Source organism: Bactrocera tryoni, chromosome 2 (assembly GCF_016617805.1).
Source record: "Bactrocera tryoni isolate S06 chromosome 2, CSIRO_BtryS06_freeze2, whole genome shotgun sequence".
NCBI lineage: Eukaryota > Metazoa > Arthropoda > Insecta > Diptera > Tephritidae > Bactrocera > Bactrocera tryoni.
Window position 1 is genome coordinate 57,195,523 of NC_052500.1, and position 9,072 is coordinate 57,204,594.

The 9,072-nt window shown below is 33.2% G+C and overlaps 1 pseudogene; it reads right to left on the bottom strand.

Moving 5' to 3' along the window:
- Positions 1–6,016, bottom strand: part of LOC120767368 — a 53,007-nt pseudogene extending 46,991 nt beyond the window's left edge.
- Between the last annotated feature and the right edge of the window lie 3,056 nt (positions 6,017–9,072).

The window sequence follows — 9,072 nt, forward strand, 5'->3', positions numbered from 1 at the left end:
AAGCGCTTGAATTTTTGCTGCTTTAGAGCAACATGGTTGTTCTTCCCTTTTTTCGGGATTTGAAGTTTCGGGATTACTTGATGTAGTTGTAGCGACTAACTCCATGGTCCACATGAAGCATTGAGTGATGTCTTCGTTGACAGTATACACAATTGAATTTGCTTTCACAGTCTTTTGTGATATGAGAATTCGACAGACAGTTTATGCAAAGTTTGTGTTGACGGACCAGATTGTTTTTATCTGAAACGGATAATTTTTTGAATCTCTCGCAAGATCTTAATTTATGACCTCCCTTACAGAGTTCACACAATGATTGCCATTGACTACTTTGATTTGACACGAATGTGTGACTTTTATTAACGTGTCTATTATATTGTATATTATTACTGGCTTGGGGTTTGAACAAGTTTTTACTTGAGTCATTGTGATGACTTTTTGGCTTTATAGTTTTTTTGTCTATTCGCTCAACTATCGCGTACTGAGCAGTATGGAATGTTTTCATCTGTTGCCAGGTGGGCATTATTTTCCTTTTCACTAGAGATTGTTCCCATCGTAGTAACGCAGCATCAGGCAGTGTTTCTGCGCAAATGGTTACTATCATAGGGTCCCACGATTCTGTGGAGATATTTTGTGTTTTTAACACTGATAAACAATTGGTCACTGTGGAGTGTAAGTTTTGAAATTCCTGGCAAGTTTCTTGTTGGATTTTTGGCAAATGCAATAAAGTTTTTATTGGGTTTCTATCATAACCCTTTCATTTTCGTACCTTTCGACAAGTGCTTCCCAAGCCAGTTTAAAATTTTCGTCATTTAAAGCGAATTGCTTGACGATACTGCCCGCTTCCCCTTTTGTTTTATACCTGAGATGGTATAACTTTTGTGCTTGTGAAAGTTTAGGATGGTTTATATAAACGGCAGTGAACATGTCCCGGAAGGACGGCCATTGGTCATAACATCCATTAAAAACTTCAGTATCACAAGCTGGTACTTTTAGATACATGCCTTTATCTAGGTCTTCTTTTTGTGTTGTAACTACTCTGGGAGGGGGAGTAGTGGCTCTACTTGGCCTTACTAAACTTATTTGTTCAGTTATCATTCCCTTTGTTATCTCGTACTGATCACGGCAGTTATCACACTTGGCAGTTGCCGAAGCTTTTATATTTTCTGGGAGTTCCGCGTCGTCAGTATCTAGTACTGTATCGTACGCTGCCAAAAGGCGTGCCCATAAATTGTTAACACTTTCTAATTTTATATTTAAAACTGATTCCGTGATGTCAGTAATAGGGGAAGATTGAAACCGTGTGCAATATCTTATAAAGCTATCACTTTCAGTGATAAATTTCGATATTATATGATCTTTTGATCTCTTTTGCTTTGTACCGTGCTTAGAGCGTGTAGCTTCTGCAGGTGTGCTTTGTTTATCGTCGTCAGCCATTTTTGGAAAGGTAAGAAACTGGCCTGATTTAGATTCTTTTGAATCTGTGCTCATTTAGAATAAATAAGAATTTAGAATTAAAATTTGATGATATATATATGATAAACGGAAAACTCTTTTAAGTAAATAAGAGTTGTTATTCCCGTAAATTTATTAAAATACGCGTTAATCGTTTTGTTAACCGCACTATTGTAATTGAGTAGTTGCGATTTTATATATATTTTTATATATTTTCTATTACGGATTTATCCGTATGTCCTTGTACATAAGTACTCGCAAAGGCGGTACACGAAGTCAATAACCTTTGTACATATATGTGCACGCTATGTGCGTATTAATGTGCATATGATATGCTTAATTGGTTGGTATTTAGTCCCGCTTGTTTTTGTAATTGTATTGTTAAATAATATTTGCCTATACTGGCTTAGAGTATGTACTATATAAGTATGTACTAATATACATATTTATCGTTAATAAAATTTTATTATTTATTTATTTATTTTTTTGTTTTTTTTTAATTCCGCTTATTGTTTATAATTAAGCTATTATCGCATCTTCTAATAATTTAAGATTTATTATTGTTTTTAATTTTTTGGACATACCCCCTAAATCAGGGTATGTACATGTATTATTATTAGGCTTGTATTACCGCGTAGGCAAAAAGAATACCGAATATATGTATACAGTATGTATATCATATATACATATATGTATGTACATACTTATATTTGCGCGATCAGAATATAGCGAGAAAAGAAAATGTGCAATGTGCAGGTCATTAGCCTCTGCACTTGCGGATTAGCAAGTATATGCTTCAATATATTAATATTAAATTGAATGTTTGTTGCAGTTATGTATTTAAAAGTATGATTTGAGTATATGCATATGTAAATATGTATGTTTGTATTTATTCTCGCTTTAACATTGGAAATTTTGCTTTTTATGCCTTTTGGTGGTTTTCTGTTGTAGTGGGTGTGTTTGTATACACAAGGGTAAGCTTAGAAGGCAGTAAATGATTTCCTTTTGTATTTATAAAAATATATGGATGATATATTTTTTCAACTGTTCCCGTTTAGAAATTGATCAAACGGATTATAAACATAGGTTTTATATTTGATAAAACCGTATGATATCATACATATTTACATATGTTCATAAAAAATGGAAATGACTTACTTTGTCTCGCCTCAAGGGAGTTTTGGAAGAATACAGTACATATATTTATATAATTTTGGGGATATTATATGCTTTCGTTTCTGTTTCCTCCGGTGTTTAGTGTCCTTTTGCTCCCGTTTCCTCCTTTGTAGAGCATGTATGTATGTATTACCTAATAATTATATCGCACCCGATTTATTTGTTAATTTTGGTATTTTTATAGTTAGAGCGCGCCCGATTAATGTTTTACTTTTTGGTATAAATTTTTATGAATTTTTAATATTTATATTTATTATTATTTTTTTTTTTTCAGCAATGTATTCTTCTTGTTTGGTTTTCTTTTTGTTTTTATATTTTTGTTGTTTTATATATGTTACCTACTTGCACTGGACAACCCTTAAAATTTTTTTTGTAAAATTTGGTTTCTTTATTTTATTTATTTATGTTTTCACAAAAGAAAATTATCCGTACATTTTTATTATATTTGCAATGTTTTATATGAGGTGGCCTAGATGTAGTAATTCATGTTTGTGAATTTTTTATTTTTTAAATATATACGTATTGGTTAGCTTTTTGCACAGCACTTTTATTTATTTGTTTAATATTTTTGTCTAATTATATATGCACTTTTGTAGCACAGTATATTATATAGATGTGTATATGTATGAATAATACTATATTTTCTTTTGTTTGGTCACTGCACTTGCTGCTAGCCAAAACCGGTTTTTGGCATATATGTTCTTTGTTGTTTGCTTTTTTAATTGGTTTTGTCACTTGTTATTTATTACCTTTTCGTTTTTTATAGCTGCACTTTTTCACACGTTAAATTTTTATTAATTTTTGTTTTCAAATCTTAATTTTATTGACTTTATTTAGCCATAGTGCCTTTCTTTATGGCTCGAAGGACCATGTATGTATATTAAACTCACCTTTTAGGCCACACACACGTTTCGTTAATAGAAAACGCACCAATTCCAAAGATCGTTACAAACTTTTATTTTCTGCGAAATTTACTTCACAATTATTATAATAAAATGAGTTTTACTGAACTGAAGTATTGGATAGTTTAACAACGTTAAAATATGTTATATGAATATAAACTGATCATTATATATATCGTAGGTATTAAGTTAAATATATATTAGATATATACACTCGGATAAGCGGATCGGAACCGGGATGATGCGGAAAGCGATGATGCTGGTTGCTCGACGTCGTATCGACAAAAGGTGCGCGAGATCCTTTCTCTCGCGTGATGAAGTGCATGGTTGATTCGGTGTGGTGAATTGATGCAGATGTGATGCGACGTCGCTACTCATTTAACCATATGCTATAACAGACTCTATTGTTGTTGTTGTTGCTGACATGACGTCAAGTTAACAACTGCTAATAAGTGCAGAGTCATTTGTAGATGTATAAGGTCGAAAAAGTCTTGTCATATTCCTAATTAAATTTCAACATATATTTTTTATATTTATATTGACTTTTTATGAACCAACTGCCACTACAGACATTATTCCATCAATCTAAAACGTTTCTGGTTTCTCAGCGAAGACCTGCGGCAAGTAGTTTGCACAGGCTTCTCTTGAAGCAAACTTTACTCCATTAAGGGAGTTCTGCACTGACCGAAAAAAATGGTAGTCCGATGGTGCAAGGTCAGGGCTATATAGTGAGTGCATCAAAACTTCCCGGCTCTCCCAGTTTTTGCCGAGCCATCAAAGGCACGTGTAGTCTAGCGTTGTCTTGATGGAAGACGAAGCCTTTTCTGTTGATCAGTTCTTCCCGTTTTTATACAAAAATTTCAAAATATAGCGAATTTCTTCATTACTTTCACTAATTTTTGAAGAACTGTAACTTTTTTTCAACTTCCCAAATTTAATTTTTTTTTTTTGCTTAAATGATGCTTAAAATCTTACCTTTCCAACTTTATATAGCATGACACAATGTGATTGGTAGCACTGGAGATATACGACTCCAACGACATCTGTTGACAAAATACGAAAAGACTACAAAATATTTATTTATCAAACTGTGCATTTTTTATGTGATTAGCCTTAATCATGTCTACAAAGGATTTATTTATTTTTTTATTTATGTGTTTCTGTAGGTATTTGATGCATACCTAAGCCAGTATGTATGTTTCTGTGAATTTTTTTACTAGTTCACTTGTCAGACGGCATGCAAATGTCAGTAAGCACCGTGTTATCTTTTCTTCTTTGCAAGTTTGTATTGTTGTTTTTCTCTCTCCATTTTCGATATTTAACATATATATAACTTGGCTTTACGGTAGAATTCCAATAAGCTTTGCTATGAAAATGCTGATAACTACATGCTCTCACTGACAGCCGTTTTGTAGTAGGTCTGAATGGTGTAACCACGACCCCAAAGTAGTGCTTTGTATGTTATAGTATCAGATGGGAATGCGATATTATATATTTTTCACGTTTATTACACTGAACATTTCGATTTGCCACAATGTTATGAAAAATTAAATCATAACGACAACTCTGTACAAAGCCAAATATTCAGGACGCCAAGGGAATGTTCTATATTTGATTGGATCAGAAGAGCGTGCTATGTTATGAGCTTACAAAACCGTTGAAACCATTTTTGACTCAATAAATTGATGCGATCGATTGATGAAAAGTGCACGAAGATTTTGCTGCTACACCGATTAAAAACTAGTTAAAAAGCAGCGGTTGGGAAGTTTTACCTTACCCACCTTATAGCCCAGACTTGTCTACCATTTATTGCAGTCAATGTAGAATTCTCTCACTGGTTCACTTTGGGGTATATAAATTTGCCTTCATTCACTATTACACAACACGGAAATGGAAAAATTTATGTAGTGTCAGCAATGATTTTATTTTATAAATATAATTAGGATTTAGTTGGAATATATTTCATCGAATTGTGTGAGTTTTGATACAGTATAATCTTGGGTTTCAAAAGGATGTAGCGATGAATTATTAGTTTTGCAATATTATGTTACAATTTTTCTAAAATGTTAACTTTTATCAGCAATATAACCAACTACTACATTTTCACAAAATCTTCTGTTTACCAACAAAGCTTTATGGCCTAAATTTAAATAGATTTTTTTCTCTTATTCATCATATATTACGTTTCGTACTCACCTTTATCAGGTAATAAATTCGTTGTTGCATCATCTCTAATATCCTCAAGCAACTATTCATGATTTTTCATCTCTACAGTGGATAAGGCAAACAAGTAGCGATAAATTAAGTTCCGTGAAGTCATGGCAATATAATGTCGACGGCGATGCGACCAAAAGCGCATCAGTGAAAAACCAGCACACGTATTAAGAGATGACAGCAGCATTGTTGAGATGCCATAGTTTAGTCGTCGCAAGCACACCAGTTTCAAGTCGATGTTGATCAATTAATGAAAATAGAGCAAATATAAACAAAAAAAAAAGAAAAAACGTTAACTTCGGCTTCACCGAAGCTAATATACCCTTCACAGGTGCATTTCTTTTAGTAACTATGTGTTCAGTTTGTATGGAAGCTATATGCTATAGTAATCCGATCTGAACAATTTCTTCGGAGAATTGCTGCCTTAGAAAATAATCTGTACCAAATTTGGTGAAGATACATTGTTAAATGTGAAAGTTTTCCATACAAGAACTTGATTCCGATCGTTCAGTTTATATGGCAGCTATATGTTATAGTGGTCCGATATCGGCCGTTCCGACAAATGAGCAGCCTCTTGAAAAGAAAATGACTTTTGCAAAATTTCAAAAGGATATCTTAAAAACTGAGGGAATAGTTCGTATATATACAGACGGACGGACGAACGGACTGACAGACAGACGGACATAGTTAAATCGACTCAGCTCAACATACTGATCATTTATATATAAACTTTATAGGGTCCCCGACGCTTCTTTATGGGTGTTACAAACATCGTGACAAACTTAATATACCCTGTTCAGGGTATAAAAAACAAATTTATTAAATTAGTACATGCTTTTAAGTATATATAAAAAAAATGAACCTTTGCTGGAAGCTAATAAAACATGATCTGATTCTGAATCTAGAAATATGTCTCAAGCGAAAGTAGTCAATGTTATAGAGGGTATGCATAGATAAGTTAAGAGATGCTATAATCAGGAATTCATTTTTTAATGGTTATAATTTTTCTATGTAGAAAATTATTAAGTTTTATTTTCCCGCTTGAACTTTCACTTTTGCACTTAAAGACAAGTCAGTAGTGAATTATTTATAATTTTTATTGGGTAGTCGAAAAAGTCTTTTCGTATTTTGTTAATAGATGTTGTTGCAGTCCCATATTTTCAGTACCAATCACATTGTGTCTACATGATCTTGAAAACATGAGATTTTAAGCCTCATTTAATAAAAAGAAATTAACTTGGGAAAGTTGAAAAAAGTTACAGCTGTTCAAAATAGAGTGAAAATAATGAAGAAATTCGCTAAATTTTGAAATTTTTGTATAAAAAAACGATGAATGCGGCGAAAACCACCAATGAAATTTGTGAAGTTTATAGAGACGATGCTGTATCAGATCGTGTAGCGCGAAACTATTTTTTCGACTACCCGATGCAGATTACTTAAGGCATTTATTGAAAAATTTTGGATTTTATTTGCTGGAACTAATTAAGGCAGCCATATTCTCTCTTACCGGAATTAATACTATATACTATTTTAATTTATAATACCATAGTAGCTTTAAAAATATATAACTGAACAATATAAAATAGTCTTATGTCTATGCACTTATAGTTAATTGATTCTCATAGACTTGTATCTCAAGCAATAAGCACACCAAACTGCCGATGTAGGTGAATTTTCATGGTTGTTCTTGAATAACTTTTGATATTCTTCGCATTAGAATCGAAAGTTTTGTCTAATTACCGCACCACTATTTATAAATGTTGGTCTTGCGTATAGCTTTTCAATATGAAATTGTAAAATTACTGAATACAATGAAAACAAGTAAGGAAGGCCTAAGTTCGGGTGTCACCGAACATTTTATACTCTCGCATGATAAAGTGATAACCGAGATTTCATTATCCTTCATTATCCGTATTTGTGTACAGTTTTATTCCGCTATCATCATTGGTTCCTAATGTACTGTATATTATACAGAAAAGGCATCAGATGGAATTCAAAATAGCGTTATATTGGAAGAAGGCGTGGTTGTGAACCGATTTCACCCATATTTCGTACATGTTATCAGGGTGTTAAGAAAATATTATATACCGAATTTCATTGAAATCGGTCCAGTAGTTCCTGAGATATGGTTTTTGGTCCATAAGTGGGCGAGGCCACGCCCATTTTCAATTTTTAAAAAAAGCCTGGGTGCAGCTTCCTTCTGCCATTTCTTCCGTAAAATGTAGTGTTTCTGACGTTTTTTGTTAGTCCGTTAACGCACTTTTAGTGATTTTCAACATAACCTTTGTATGGGAGGTGGGCGTGGTTAATATCCGATTTCTGCCATTTTTGAACTGTATATGGACATGCCTGAAGAAAACGGCTTTGTAGAGTTTGGTAGACATAGCTATAGTAGTTTCCGAGATATGTACAAAAAACTTAGTAGGGGGCGGGGCCACGCCCACTTTTCCAAAAAAATTACGTTAAAATATGCCCCTCCCTAGTGCAATCCTTTGTGCCAAATTTCACTTTAATATCTTTATTTATGGCTTAATTATGACACTTTATAGGTTTTCGGTTTCCGCCATTTTGTGGGCGTGGCAGGGGGCCGATTTTGCCCATCTTCGAACTTAGCCTTCTTATGGAGCCAAGGAATACGTGTACCAAGTTTCATCATGATATCTCAATTTTTACTCAAGTTACAGCTTGCACGGACGGACGGACGGACAGACGGACGGACGGACAGACAGACATCCGGATTTCGACTCTACTCGTCACCCTGATCACTTTGGTATATATAACCTATATCTGACTCTTTTAGTTTTAGGACTTACAAACAACCGTTATGTGAACAAAACTATAATACTCTCCTTAGCAACATTGTTGCGAGAGTATAAAAATAGTACTACGTATGTACACATATGTATAAGCTGAAGCAGTATGAGGAAATTTATTCAAAATAAACCATATATTTGAGTAGAGACTTCTAATTATGCCGCAATAAAATTAGACAAACATAATTTACTTTTTATTTGCTTTCCTTAATACCAACATTTCAAAAGTACGGTCAGTGAGATTTTGTGTGCCATCGATTGACAATTCCAAAAATAGTACTCAAAATAAACTATATATTTGAAAAGAGACTTCTAATTATGCCGCACTAAAATTAGACAAACATAATTTACTTTTTATTTGCTTTCCTTAATACCAACATTTCAAAAGTACGGTCAGTGAGATTTTGTGTGCCATCGATTGACAATTCCAAAAATAGTACTCAAAATAAACTATATATTTGAAAAGAGACTTCTAATTATGCCGCAATAAAATTAGACAAACATAATTTACTTTT